The sequence below is a fragment of the Bombyx mandarina genome, chromosome 06 (assembly GCF_030267445.1).
Source record: "Bombyx mandarina strain Sakado chromosome 06, ASM3026744v2".
Classification (NCBI taxonomy): Eukaryota; Metazoa; Arthropoda; class Insecta; order Lepidoptera; family Bombycidae; genus Bombyx; species Bombyx mandarina.
The window spans coordinates 11,429,322-11,443,590 of NC_143213.1; the positions used below are offsets into that span (position 1 = coordinate 11,429,322).

The 14,269-nt window shown below is 34.4% G+C and overlaps 1 protein-coding gene across 3 annotated transcripts in view; it reads right to left on the bottom strand.

Annotated features, from left to right (window-relative positions):
- Positions 1-14,269, bottom strand: part of LOC114247916 (angiotensin-converting enzyme) — a 191,333-nt gene that overhangs the window by 129,834 nt on the left and 47,230 nt on the right. The window lies entirely within an intron of this gene.

A 14,269-nucleotide genomic window follows, 5' to 3' on the forward strand; every position in this document is an offset into this window, starting at 1 on the left:
AATCAAAATCCACGCACACCACTTCATATTCTTAGGTTAGATTACATATTCTGTAGTTTATTGTTTCACAATTGTGTCAACATTACTATCTGACCTAGTTCGCGCGTGGAGCAATCCTTTCCGGTACCTAACTGCTCTTATCATGTGATAATTATACGAAATTGCTATGCAGGCTTGCCTAATCCGTTTCATAAACAATTTCTTAGCAATCTCAGTGTGAATGTAACAAACTATAAACAAAGCAATTTTCAAGGAAACAATTTATTGAGTCCTACAAGAAATAGACAATTTTATTAGTCGTAAATATAATTGAAACTACTTTTACGATGGAGTCTCGCATGTATTTTTTCTGACGCATCAAATACTTTACAGCTTATAGGGTCAGAGAAGACGAAAGCGTTATACATCAACATTTGATTCCTTTGCTAGGCTTAAAAAAAAATATTGATTGGAATTTTCTTATGGCAATTAAAAATGCTGGATTGAATCGCTACAGAAAATATTTTATGCATGTGTATGTACGTTCTATGTTTTATGCACAATACAACTGGTATACATATTGCTATTTAGTAATAACCAAAAATATGAAATAGTAACTGTTTAAATTACAAAAATTGTCCAGAGTTCCACCGCTTTCAGAGATTCTAACACAGGAGTCCTATGTCCTCTTATCATCACAGCTCCAGTAGTTTCTCTATTACAACTTATCACAAGGAGGATGTTTTCTGATTTGTCCAAAGTTCCACCGTTTTTAGAGATCTCTAACACAGGGGTATACACGTGTGTCGGCGCAACATGTCCTCTTATCATCACATCTCCAGTAGTATATCTATTGCAACTTATCACTGGGAGGATATTTTCTGATTTGTCCAAAGTTCCACCGCATTTAGAGATCTCTAACACAGGGGTATACACATGTGTGTGTCGGCGCATAATGTCCTCTTATCATCACATCTCCAGTAGTATATCTATTGCAACTTATCACAGGGAGGATATTTTCTGATTGTTCTTTTGGTGTTTCTTTTACTTCATCCGTTTTTGATTCTATAATTTGGTATTATTATGAGTAATCGAAAAACACATTTTAGATATTTCTTTTTTGTATCGTATCCGCCTATCAATCCACGTGAAATTAAACAATTCCGTTTTCGTTCCCAAAGGGAATTCTTTTTGGATCGAAAATCCCGCAGCGAAGTTTGATTTACTTTCTGTTATCGTATTTAATACAAGACTTTCGTCACGGTGAAAACGCGATGAGGAAAAAACTGCGAAGGCTTTGATTTTCGCCGTCTTGTCGTGAAATTATGATTGGCTGTCTGAAAACTCACGTCACAGCCATGTTAAATTACATAAAACTACGCACATTTTTGGTAACCTAAAATTCAACACGAATTTGAGATCCCTATGTTTTTCTTAATTTTATCATTAAAATCAAAAGGTTTTGCGGAGATCAAATACATTCTTATTTCGTTTTTGAAGACATTTAATATACGGAATCGAATAAAATCATCCATCACCCTTTGCAGTGACCTCTTTCAGACAGTAAAAGGAAATGAATATTTTAATACATTATTTTTGTGAATTCTTATCATCGTCTTTTGTGCGCAAATTCAGTTTAGAACTGAATAAGTGATGAGTGTAATTTAATAATTACAGTTTAATAGTGCACAATGCAGTATTAATTAATAATTTTATTCACTGTAAGTTCATAACTTCGAAAATCTTCTAATTCTTATTATAATCTGGTGACATGCATTTATGATTACCCCTTTTTTTTTTAATTGCTTAGATATTTGGACGAGCTCACCGCCCACCTGACCTTAAGTGGTTACCGCAGCCCATAGACATCTACAATGTAAATGACGCCACCCACCGTGAGACATGAGCTGTAAAGGTCTCACTTTTAACAGTAGGTACAACAACGGCTGCCCCACCTTTCAAACCGAAACGCATTACTGCTTCACGGCAGAAATAGGGCAATGAATATTGATAAGTGGTTAAATAGCTTAAGTGGTTGAGTCATATTTCTGAAAAAAAACAATTTTCTTTCAGATTTAAAAGTCTATGCCTTCTTAGCATTCAATGAACGCCCTGACACTTTTCTAAATACTCTCAATCGTAATAGTAACTATTAAAAAAATATAAACGTTGTGATTTTCTAATTATGAAAAAGTCCTATAGCATTGACATTATTTTTGACATGGGCAAGCTAAGCATCAGATAAAGAGTAGAACCAGACATGTTTCAGAGATCGAAAATATTTAATATGTGGAAATTCATTTAATCCTACATACATTTCTAAGATATCCATTACCCAGTACATTATATAAGTGCCGAAAAAACCAATTGTGGCTCATAAAACAGCAATAAAACTAAACCGTTACTACGACACGCCTTGCGAATTAAATATAGCTAGATTTCCTCTTAGCGCTACTGCGGAGTGCTAACAGAAAAGGCGAGTCAAATTGCCACGGCCTTATGACAAATTGAAGGGGTCTTTCGGGTAGAGCTTACCAAGAGAGAGATTCGAGCATCGGCTCAAGAAGGTAAAGCCATTTGTGTTTGAAGCGGCTATCAATAAGACTCTTTATTTTGCGGTTCGAAGCTGTAGGTTCATAGAAAACCAAGATCCTTTTCTGGTCACTAAATCATTGTCCAGTAACAACGATCTGTAGAGTTGATTTTTTTTAACTTTTTTTATTTATTCATTTATTTATGTACACACAAATAAGAAGACATAGTACAGAGTAATAGGAAAATTATGTACAAAGGCACTGCTTATTTCTTTAAGAAATCTCTTCCAGCAGACCTGCGAGAGGATTATGAGAATAATAATTAAAAGTGATGAGTGTGTGTAGAACAGCTAAAATAACAAATACAACATGAGAATTATAGTAATGCACATACACATAGCAAATATTGTTAAACTTAAAATATACTTTTTTATTAATCTCAGTCAGTTTTTGTAGTCGTCGTGGCCTAAAGGATAAGACGTCCGGTGCATTCGTATATAGCGATGCAACGGTGTTCGAATCCCGCAGGCGGGTACCAATTTTTACTAATGAAATACGTACTCAACAAATGTTCACGATTGACTTCCACGGTGAACGAATAACATCGTGTAATTTGTAAATTTAGTAATCAAATCTTCTGTCATGAAAGAATTCAATTATTATCAATTAACGTTTGTCATCCTCCATGATGTCTGTTTAATTAACGTTCAATTTGTTGGACCCTTTCAGTTGGTGCTGTAAAATGACTGATCAATCTAAATTATTTTTAATTTAGAACAGGCTGAATTGAAGAATCGGAGTCTGAATTCATATTATTGGTCCCGATTGAAATGCTCAATCAAAATTCGTTTTTAATTAAGTTGGAAGAGGCATTGGGCGCTTAATATCCATTTTAGTTATTAAATTTAATTACAAGTCGGATTTATGTTGATATAATTTATGTACGTAAATGTCGTTGGCTAATAGGTGAGATACATAGGTAATTTGTATCCTCGACATGTAATCGTCTCAAAAATACGTATCTTACACGTATATATTTCTTACTGGTGGTAGGACCTCTTGTGAGTCCGCGCGGGTAGGTACCACCGCCCTGCTTATTTCTGCCGTGAAGCAGTAATGTGTTTCGGTTTGAAGGGTGGGGCAGCCGTTGTAACTATACTGAGACTATACTACACTTAACACCAGGTGGGCTATGAGCTCGTCCACACATCTAGGCAATAAAAAATAAAATAAAAAACTCCTTTTAACTCCTTTTAAAAGTACATCTATTGTGGGATTCCCAAGGGAATCATCTTATTCACTATCTAAATAGCGAAAGATTGAACGTTTCGAAGCAAAGCAGATCGCAAAAGTCGACCCAATAATGCTAGGACACTTAGTAGTAAACAACTTTGAAATCGATCAATAAATAAAATTTTAAATTTAAACGGAATTGTTATACATGACGTCAATCAATCTTCAAAACAGATCCAAGAACTACATGCTACAGCACTATTAATGTACAGCTACTAATGATAAGCAATTAATTTGTCTCGCATGAAGGGTACTTGATACATGTAATTTAGTTCAAAGTGCTTGACGCAATGGCGTAATCCAAGAGAATACAATATGGTTCGTTCCTATTTACCTATTTACCCAGTGAGACGCGGAAAGAATATCTCTAACAAACAAAAAAACGGACAAATTATACATTATGATGACGCAATCCATGTCTGTTTTGATAACAACGACGTGCTTCTGCTAATCGGTGGATACCGATGCGTCCTTACTTGACCGATAGATCGAATTTTAGCTGTTAAGTTTTTGGAACAATTGCTATATATGATGACGTCATCTGGATAGCTGTAAGTTAGATTATAAGTAAATAAGTTAGATAAAGGACGACCGTTCCAAAGGTGGGTAGACGATATAGAAGCCGTTGCAGGCTCTACGTGGAAGAGGAAATGCCACGACCGGAACTTATGGCAGGATTTGGGGGAGGCCTATGCGAAAGCAAAACAATCTTAGCCGATGTCAAATGAAAAGAAAAAAAAAAGAAAAAAAAAGAATAGTATGTACCTAAATATGAATTAAGGTTGTTAATAAAGGCTTATTTATCTTTATCTTTAAGTTAGATTAGATGGTCCCCTTTTTGTGTACCTAGTACCACCTCGTCCTGATTTTGGTATGAAATTTATACCAACACGGTCTTATATCTCAAAAACCCTTTATGTTTATCCCTGATCCTGGTGTGAAGTGTAATATTTGTTAATATTTATTTATCGCCAGGCTGTACATTGCATTTTTACATCTAGAAGTACTTTAAAATAAATAAATATGATTGGGAATGTAAATTTTCATTCTATTTCAATTGGATGATGCAGCAACTGGTCTCAAAGTATACGTAATTGAATGGATCACTAACAATAATGCTAAGCGGAATTGTAAATTTTAAAATAATTTGTTTAGTTAGTAACAATTCAAAATCTGAGTAAAACTTGAAGTGACATATATGGATCTATGTAGTTCAACCTGATATTTGTATACCTAAAGAGCTGTTACTATCTTTTTAAAATTGAGTAATGGTGTTTCGACTATTATATAATCGCAAATCAATTGAAAACATACTCAAGATTTTGAATAGCCATTAAGTAAATGACTCTCGTGTAATTGAAGTAGACAGGTCAATGATTTATCAGAAATCATATTTTATTGTCTTCAAAGCAGAAGATGATACAATTGGCCTAATGTGTGTGTAAAGGGTGTTCACCACAGCCAGTGAGCGTAAGACATTCGAGTTGTGGCCTGAAAATGTAAATACCTTTAATACATCATTTGAAGAAGAATGATAGCAGCTCAGAAAACAACTTGGAGGATAGTTCATTACAAAATCGAATGGTAAAAGTTCAGATAATAGTGATGAATTTTGCTCCTAAATAGAATTTGACCATTATCCTTTTAGTTGTAATATGGGAATGTTCGTGATTTCAATCGCACTAATCGCACGGTAATTTAGTTTCCACTTATTGTTCAGTATCTCCAGATAATGATCGTTGCGATAATTTTGAAATCTAGTTTAAAAATTTTATTATCGTTGACAGTTATTTGTGTGATTCGTTCGAATTAATAAATAAATTAACCCATAACAAAAAAAGTTCATAAAAAAATTGTGATTCAGAATCCGTGGAATTTAATAATTTGTTTTTTAATGTGTAATGAAATCGTAGACGATTTTTCACAGCAACGTAGAATGAATAAATCCATTTTGACTATAAACCATTCAATTTTGGGACATATGACATTTTTGGGACCAAACCAATTGGAACTTTGAGCTCTGCTCGACCCTTTCTAGTAAACTTTAAACCTCATTTGCCGCATGATCATGACTGCCCAACTACAATAAGAAAATTATGTGAATCACAGCACAATCGTTTGCTAGCAAAAAAAAAACTTATGTAACAAATAGATTCAAGACCGTTTCAATGAACCCGACGGCTCGTCTAAAGCAATAATATCACATGTTGAATTGCCTTAATAGAAATTGATCGAATACCGTTGTAACAAAGCATGTGATAAGGGAGCACAAAAAACAAGACCGTATAGTATTTATTTTATTACTTTTAGCGAAGGTGAACAAACTTTCGAAGAGACTTTAAGCTCGGCATCTTCGAATCAAGTGATGCGACCGTTCGGTTGTTCAGATCCTACGACAGGCCTTTATTAGCTTGACCTATTGACATTAGCTTGATCTTAACCCGTCCTATTTATGTAAAGGAATTTTACAATGTAATTTTCACCAACTTCAAGAGGTTCGATTAGCTTAAAATTTTGCACACGTAGTGGCCAGCAGGGGCCGATAGCATTGGCTGTAATGTTGACCAGAATAAGTAGAATAATAAAATGATAACTCTTATTTTTGACTTCGGCTTGTTATTAAACCGCGTTTGTTTTTTTTTAAACTATATCACTTACTCTTACCCGACTGCCAAAGGGTAATTTTTTACTGTCATGTACTTAATGTCCAATTCTTTGGTAGGTTTTATAGCTCAAACTTTTTAACAGATTTCAAGATATGAGGTGTCACTATATCGGTAGTGGCATTAACATATTATTTGAATGTGATATCCGCAAAGCTGATTACTACTGAATATATAATCAACGAAATAAACTCAATTATTAAATAAAAAATACCGGAGCACGGTATTGATAATTAAAGCTTGGTTAAATTTCTGTACTTACTATTGTTCTCTTTTCATTAGTATATTTAATGTAGGCGGGCTTTTGTTTGAATTTAACAATTATTCTTCTGCGATTTGGACGATGTGTAATAAAATTAAAATAGCATCGTGCAAAAAAACTTTTTAAAACCGGCAATATTTATAAATATTAGGCATTTACTGGTGTTTAGGCAATATTGTCGGTCTGCATGTATAGGTAAAACTAACACTGTACGGTTTGGAGCTGATTAACGACAAAGGGAAGATCTTCCACCGAACGGATGGTATTGCTCGGTAGACCGACGCGACGGTCCGAATGTTGTTGTTCGGAACTTGTATATATGCAAGCTTATCTTGAAAATGTCGTAAGCGAGATTCAGGCATCTGTCAAATATCTTGCGTTGTATGATGGCTACCCGCCACACACGGCATGAGTAGGTACAACTAACACTTGTCTCAAAGTGTGTGGCGGCATTTACATTGCTGATGTATATGGGCTCCGTTGACCACATAACACTACATTGACTTGGAGCTCGTTCACCAATCTTAGCAACAAAAAAATTAAAAAAGTTTGCAGTATCTTGCCTATTTCTGACCTGCAACGGTCACGCATTCAGACTGATAGTAGAACTTCATAAGTTATTTGTGCAGTACGGAAATAGAAATGTTGATGTCACTGAGAGTAAAACTAATTTATCAGCAATTATAAGCATTAGGTCAGGACGTTTATGTTTCTTATCTTGAGAGACTGTTTCCTTGAATGACTTCTTAAGAATTATTCAAATTGATAAAGCTTTGTTTTCGTTTATCGAGTTTAAATAAAAACTTGAAATCAATTTAAAAAAATCTTTAAAGTGAATACAGTTTTTATTAATTTAAAAATATAAATAAAATTAATTACAGAACTTACTAATTTCACATAGGCTTTTTTCATTTTACAGATACATCAATTCATTTGGTATTATTGGTTTATGTTTTTTTTAATGTATGTACCTAACCTCTATAACATGGCTGCCTGACATTAACGAGAAATCTATAAATAAATAAACGCATTTCACAGACAAAAACATTTTTGTCTAAAGTTACACAAATGTGCTCTGTTTGATGGTGGCTATCATCGCCGTCAATCGATATCACCAATAATAAAAGTGTCATAAGTGAATAATATCATATGAAGCGATTTTAATAAATACCGATAAAGGCAATAAAAAAATGTGTGGTGTCGTGGGACACCGGATAGGAACGAAGTTCCTTATTATAAAAATATTAATTTTAAGTTCTATTCGAGGTATAAAGAAAATAATTATTCGGGTATACATTTTTTATTATGATTTTTTGATTGATAAAAATAAATAAAAACTACTTTACAAAGTTATCAACTTTATTTTATTCACAATGATTTATAAAAAATTTATTATATATTACTTATAACAAAGAAACTGCTATTTATATGAATAATAATAATAACCGTCATCACGTAGACTATACATTGGACACTGTATAGCCATCATACTAAGACTACAGATAAATAATTAAAATCTTACGTTACGGACGTTTTTTCCCGGTTAGGGTACCCTTCGCATCGTCCCATAAAGAACTTCGTTCCAATAAATCGCATGACTATGAAAGATCGCATAGTTTTTAGAAAGAGTCACTAGCCAAATTCATTTGACAATCTAGTATAAAATTCAAACCGGGTCGCCGCCTGTCCAATCCAATTCGAAGCAACGAATGTAATTGTTAAAACAAAATGTTCACACGCGGTTAAGCACTTGGATGAGTCGAGCTCGTTCGATGAACATAAAGCAATTAAACTCGAATTTCGAAACTGCGGTTAGACGGTCTTTGTGACGTGGATTCGCGACAGGCTCTGTTCCACTAACGAGCTATTTGACAATTGTACCGATTGTTCTCGATTTTTCCAATTCAAATTGCACTGGCTTCATGCACGTACATATGAATCTCGATTTGATTCTTGAGTATCTGGAAGCGTGCGTTCTTTCTTTGCCTACTCGAGTTGGAAATTCTTAATGACGCCAGATAATTACCAATATTTATGCTTTTTTTTTATTGTTTAGATGGGTAGACGTGCTTATAGCCCACTTGGTGTTAAGTGGTTACTGGAGCCCATAGACATCTGCAACGTTAATTCGCCACCCACCTTGAGATATAAGTTCTAAGACCTCAGTATAGTTACAACGGCTACCCCACCCTTCAAACCGAAACGCAATACTGCTTTACGGCAGAAATTGGCGGAGTGATGGTACCTACCCGCGCGGACTCACAAGAGGTCCTACCACCAGTAAAAAAATGCTATGCTCTTGGCTTGCTTATAAATCACTGCTATCCCAAATGAGATTTGTTTTTTATTTTACTTCAAAAAAGAGTTGCATAGTTCATGTGTATTCTTCGGTATATCTGAGTAAGAAGAAACAATTTCATGACAAAAATAATTCGAAGTCTAACTGGCTACGTAAATCATAGTATAAACGTTATAACTTTAAAATCAATAACAGAATAAAAAGCTTTCAGTCGAAGCAGTGAAGATTATAAATAGACCAGTAATAGCATATTTAATAAATTAACAATAACGTTGGATATTTTTAATAATTCTTTTAGTTTAATGAAAATCCTTTTTTATTACAGCAACCGATCGACAAGATTTTTCATGAAGATAGTTTGAGGGCTAGAGAATTATTTTATCCTATCTATCAATAAAGTTATTATTTAACACCAAAAATCCTTACGCAAAGCACTAATGTTTTGTGAACTCATAATTTGTTAAATAATTATTTAAGATAAAGGTAGAAGTTTTATCGCTATTTTGGATACGAAAATGGAATTGCTTTTGCCTTTTCGACTACATTAAAGGTCGAATCAGAACGGGCCATCTCACATCACTTCACTAATTGAGAGCGAAGGCCTAAAGGGCAATACTGGAATGATTCCATAATTGACGGAACGAAAGGCATCAAGTGAAAAATTAATTCTACATTATGGCCGCTACGTAGGAGGATAGGCTGAGTTTTTGGTGGAGCAGAAATGCCTATTGATCGCAATGAAATACGTATTTCAGAAGGCAGTGTCTATTTCTAAAATGAAATTTAATGATATACTTTTTTTGATCAAGAAAATCCGTGCACTTTTTGAGATTTTTACGTTTTGACCTTTTCGTATAGTTCACAGCCTTATCTACCGTATAAAAAAAACTGTTATGTGTCTATAGCTTTAAAATTTATCTATAGCTTTCATTTGATATAGTTCTTAAAAAATTCACCTTCATATAAAATTTTATACGAAAATGTTTTTACTCGTTAATTCAAAATAGAGTTTTTGCACACAGCAGATTTTGCTTTACCAGCGACGATATGTACCACATCGCTTATTACTATTTTTTATTTGCTTTTTAACTGTTTTTTTTTAATTGTATAGACGGGTCAAAGAGCTTACCCCCCTGGTATGAAGAAGATCCCATAGATATTCAAATGTGAATACCACCACCCACTTTATTATTATGAGGATTAAATCTATGCGTATTATTTAACGGCTATCCCACAGTTTACATAACAGTTTTATACTTCGCATCACAAATAGGTTGGATAGTAATATCTACCCGCACGAACTTACAATACGCCTTACAACCAATGATTCTATCACGATTTCAGCAATACCAGCTAACTATTTAATTCGGAGAAAATTGTTGCAAAATAGTAAATGATCAGTATGTAAATTTTTTTTAAAAAAAGTCAAGTTTTTTATAGTTTATTTTTCCTATTACACTATTATTTGTCTACCTCAGACTAACTTTTTACTGGTAGTAGAACGATTTATGAGTTCACACAGGTTGGTACCACCACCCTGCCTTTTTTGCCGTGAAGCAGTAATGCGTTTCGGTTTGAAGGGTCGGATAGCCATTGCACTATAAAAAAATTGAAACCTTAGAATTCATATCTCAAAGTGGATGACGGCATTTACTTTATAGATGTCTATGGGCTCGGGGAACCACATAACATCAGGTGGACTGTGACCTCATCCACCTATCTAAGCAATAAAAAGATAAAAACTAAATGTGATTTATGATATTTTTTTTATTATGTTTATCTACTGATCATTTACTGTTTGGGAATACGTATATCAATGTTTTCCCAGTTACAACAGAACTATATTGAGCAATGTGTCAAGCCGCGAAAGTGAGGTAAAACAATTCATGTTACGGGCTTCAGATAATATTAGCGGCTATAATAACATTGATTCCTTCGGCGGGTACCACTGCCGGCATTGTAGGATATCTCATGGCACATCTACATCATGGCTTGTCGCAGAGTGATTACACTCCTCTTTTTTCAATACCTTGTCTTCCATTATAATTTCTCTAAAAGTTTAATATAATTATTATTTTACATATATGTTATAATTTCTCTAAATTGAAAATGAAAGTGGGTTATACATTTGTCTTCGTTAGCAATAGGAAAATGATTAGGTAAGAATACTCTTGTACCGCTAAAATATACACAATAAGCAAATAACTGAAACTTTAATTTACTGGCGTTAGCTTAATAGCGTAATTAGCGTAATTACTGGTGGTAGGACCTCTTGTGAGTCCGCACGGGTAGGTACCACTACTCCGCCAATTTCTACCGTGAAGCAGTAAGGCGTTTCGGTTTGAAGGGTGGGGCAGCCGTTGTAACTGTACTTGAGACCTTAGAACTTATATATCAAGGTGGGTGGCGCATTTACGTTGTCGATGTCTATGGGCTCCAGTAACCACTTAAAACCAGGTGGGCTGTGAGCTCGTCCACCAATCTAAGTAATAAAAAAAAAAACTTCAGAGGTGTCAAGGGACACCCGGATGGAACGAAGTTCCTTTCGATTAATTAGTGAAGGAATTGTAATTAAATTACGGCATTATGAAGAAGAAAAAAACAATACTATGAACTAAATTACTATTGTTGAAACGCTATCTCGAGAAACTGTACTCATTACGCGGACCAATCGGATACGAGCAATGTCACGCGATAAGCGCCTACACGTTGATTGGTCAGAATGACGGATCTAAAAAGTGTCGTGACCACTTTTCGTAAGAATTTTTTCCGTCTAGCCCCCTTTCACAACGCGCGATAAGGAACTTCGTTCCAATAAAATATTAAGGGCATATTACTTGGGCAATTTCAACAAATGTTAATCATCTGGCCAAATTCAGACAACTTCTACTATTGTAACGAATTTACTTGGCGCTGTACCAATGAGAAACAATTTATGTGAGTGCGGTACGAACTTAACATATTACATCTTAGGAAGAGCGACACTAAGATGTAGTTTTTCTATTTCGTAAATGGATCAGTGAGCTTTCAGCACACCTGGTGCTAAGTGGTACCTTGAGGCGTGAGGTCGAAATCTGAATAGTGCTGTACTGTGTTCACTCCTTCAAACAGAAACGTATGACTGTTTCGCGGTAGAGATAGGCAGGATGGCGTACAATAAATCCTACCCCCAGTAATAGCTAGTTAGCTACTAACAATTACTTTGTTTTGTAAATATGACATTGTATTAACGTTTCTTATTTTCTTCGTTTTGATATGACATGTAATTTTTAGACATTTTTATTAATACTTCAACAAATAGTACTGTTTTTTTATTATTATTATAGTGTATTAAACACCGCCACGCCTGGGAAGACGGCAGGACACACTTATATTTTTATTATTATTATTGTATTCCATTTTCGAGCCGATGAATTGCCAATGCTATGTACGCCATTGTTGTCACATGCATCAGGCCATAAATGAAATTGTTTAAATTTATTATTATCAATATTGTCGTCCATAATTATTATAAAATATTTTTTTGTGTATCTCAGGAATGTGGACAAGATCAAGAAGTGGAAGGTGAACAAGTTTAAATTTATTTTCAATGTTAGATGTTTGTGATGTGGCAGTGCTTATTTAAATAAATAAATAAATAAAACTCAAACATTGTACATAACAATATAGTTGCAATGATTTTTTGACTGACGATTTTAATTGCTTATGTAAACTTTAACGGCCGTCTGGTGTAATGGTAAGTGACATGGTCACTACACAAAGGGGTCGCGGGTTCGAATTCGGCCAAGAGAAGATATTTCTATGATAAATATAAAATGTATTTTCCAGGGTTATGGATGTTTATCATATATATCTAAGTATATAATAAAAATCTTACATTTATTACCGTTATCTGGTACCTGTAACACAAGGTCTTTACGAACTTAGCACGGAACCAGTTAACGTGGCGTGATCGTTAGTAAATATATTTATTTAAACTTACTATCAAATCCCTTGATCATAATGCTATACTATTAATACAATGCCAATAAACTGCGAAATATGGGTTTTCGTGAACATGATCACGTTATGAGAGTCGTGTTTCTCAAGAAATCTTGTATATAGCTATAATTTTCATAGGCTAATCAATTTTTGTGATACAACAGCTTAAAGTTATTGTCATAGGTTAGAGCAGTGATTTTCAACCTTTTTTTTGTTGCGGCACATATTTAACGATTTCAAAATTTTTCGGCACGCAAAGAAAAAGATAAAAATTATTTACTTACTACCGAATCACATACATTTGCCAATTTTAACAAAAGAAAAGGTGCAGTAACTACTATGCAACACCTTGTGAGTCCCAACTATCACTAAAACAACACGTTTTGTACGCAGAAGTGGCAAGTGTGCGCCGACTTGAGACATATTCCTATTGCTATGCACGCCGCTTCATCATAATTTAGCACTAAGAAAAACCGCGTTGGAAAGCAAATTTTTTTTTTTGTGGATTAAATATATATTCTAGTTAAAAATATTTTTCTTTTTAAATGATATAATTTAATAATATTAACATTATTATATATTTGCAAAATTTGGCGGCACACTTTTGAAATTTGGCGGCACACAAAAGTGCCGCGGCACAGTGGTTGATAATCACTGGCTTACGAGGATTTGCTCGGCCCTCACCGCAAAACATGATTATGGTACACGTGGACAATGACGTCACCGTTTTTTGTCTAGCATAAAATAAAACGCGTATAAATTCCTTATTTCTGAAAGATTTTTTCTTTTGTCGTCGTTTATCGGCTGTATTTAGTACCTTTATACGATATGAGAGAAAACAGTCGATGCCGTCTCGTTTTGGATCTGCTATTGAGCCGGACTGAGAGATTTAGGGTATGGCTGACACCAGACTACGAGGGCGATTTAATATTATTCCTAATCGATATGAAAACTTTTGACCGAAATTCACGAGTGCTGGTGAAATATACGATGCGATGGTGCTGGATGTTTGAGAATTTTCTTGGCATAACTAATTTAATGAGAGAATGTCAACCGTGTATATGCTTCATTTAAGGTAAATATAGCTGAAAACAATACCTCAATTACGAGGTTGAATTCGCATCATTGATCCATAAAGGATGCAATGATTAAGGACAGTATTTTCCGCTGATCGGCGATACGCACTCATCTGCGCCGACGAAAACTGTTCTTATTAACTGTGTAATTGTAAATGAAGTGTCCGAAATAATTACAGTTT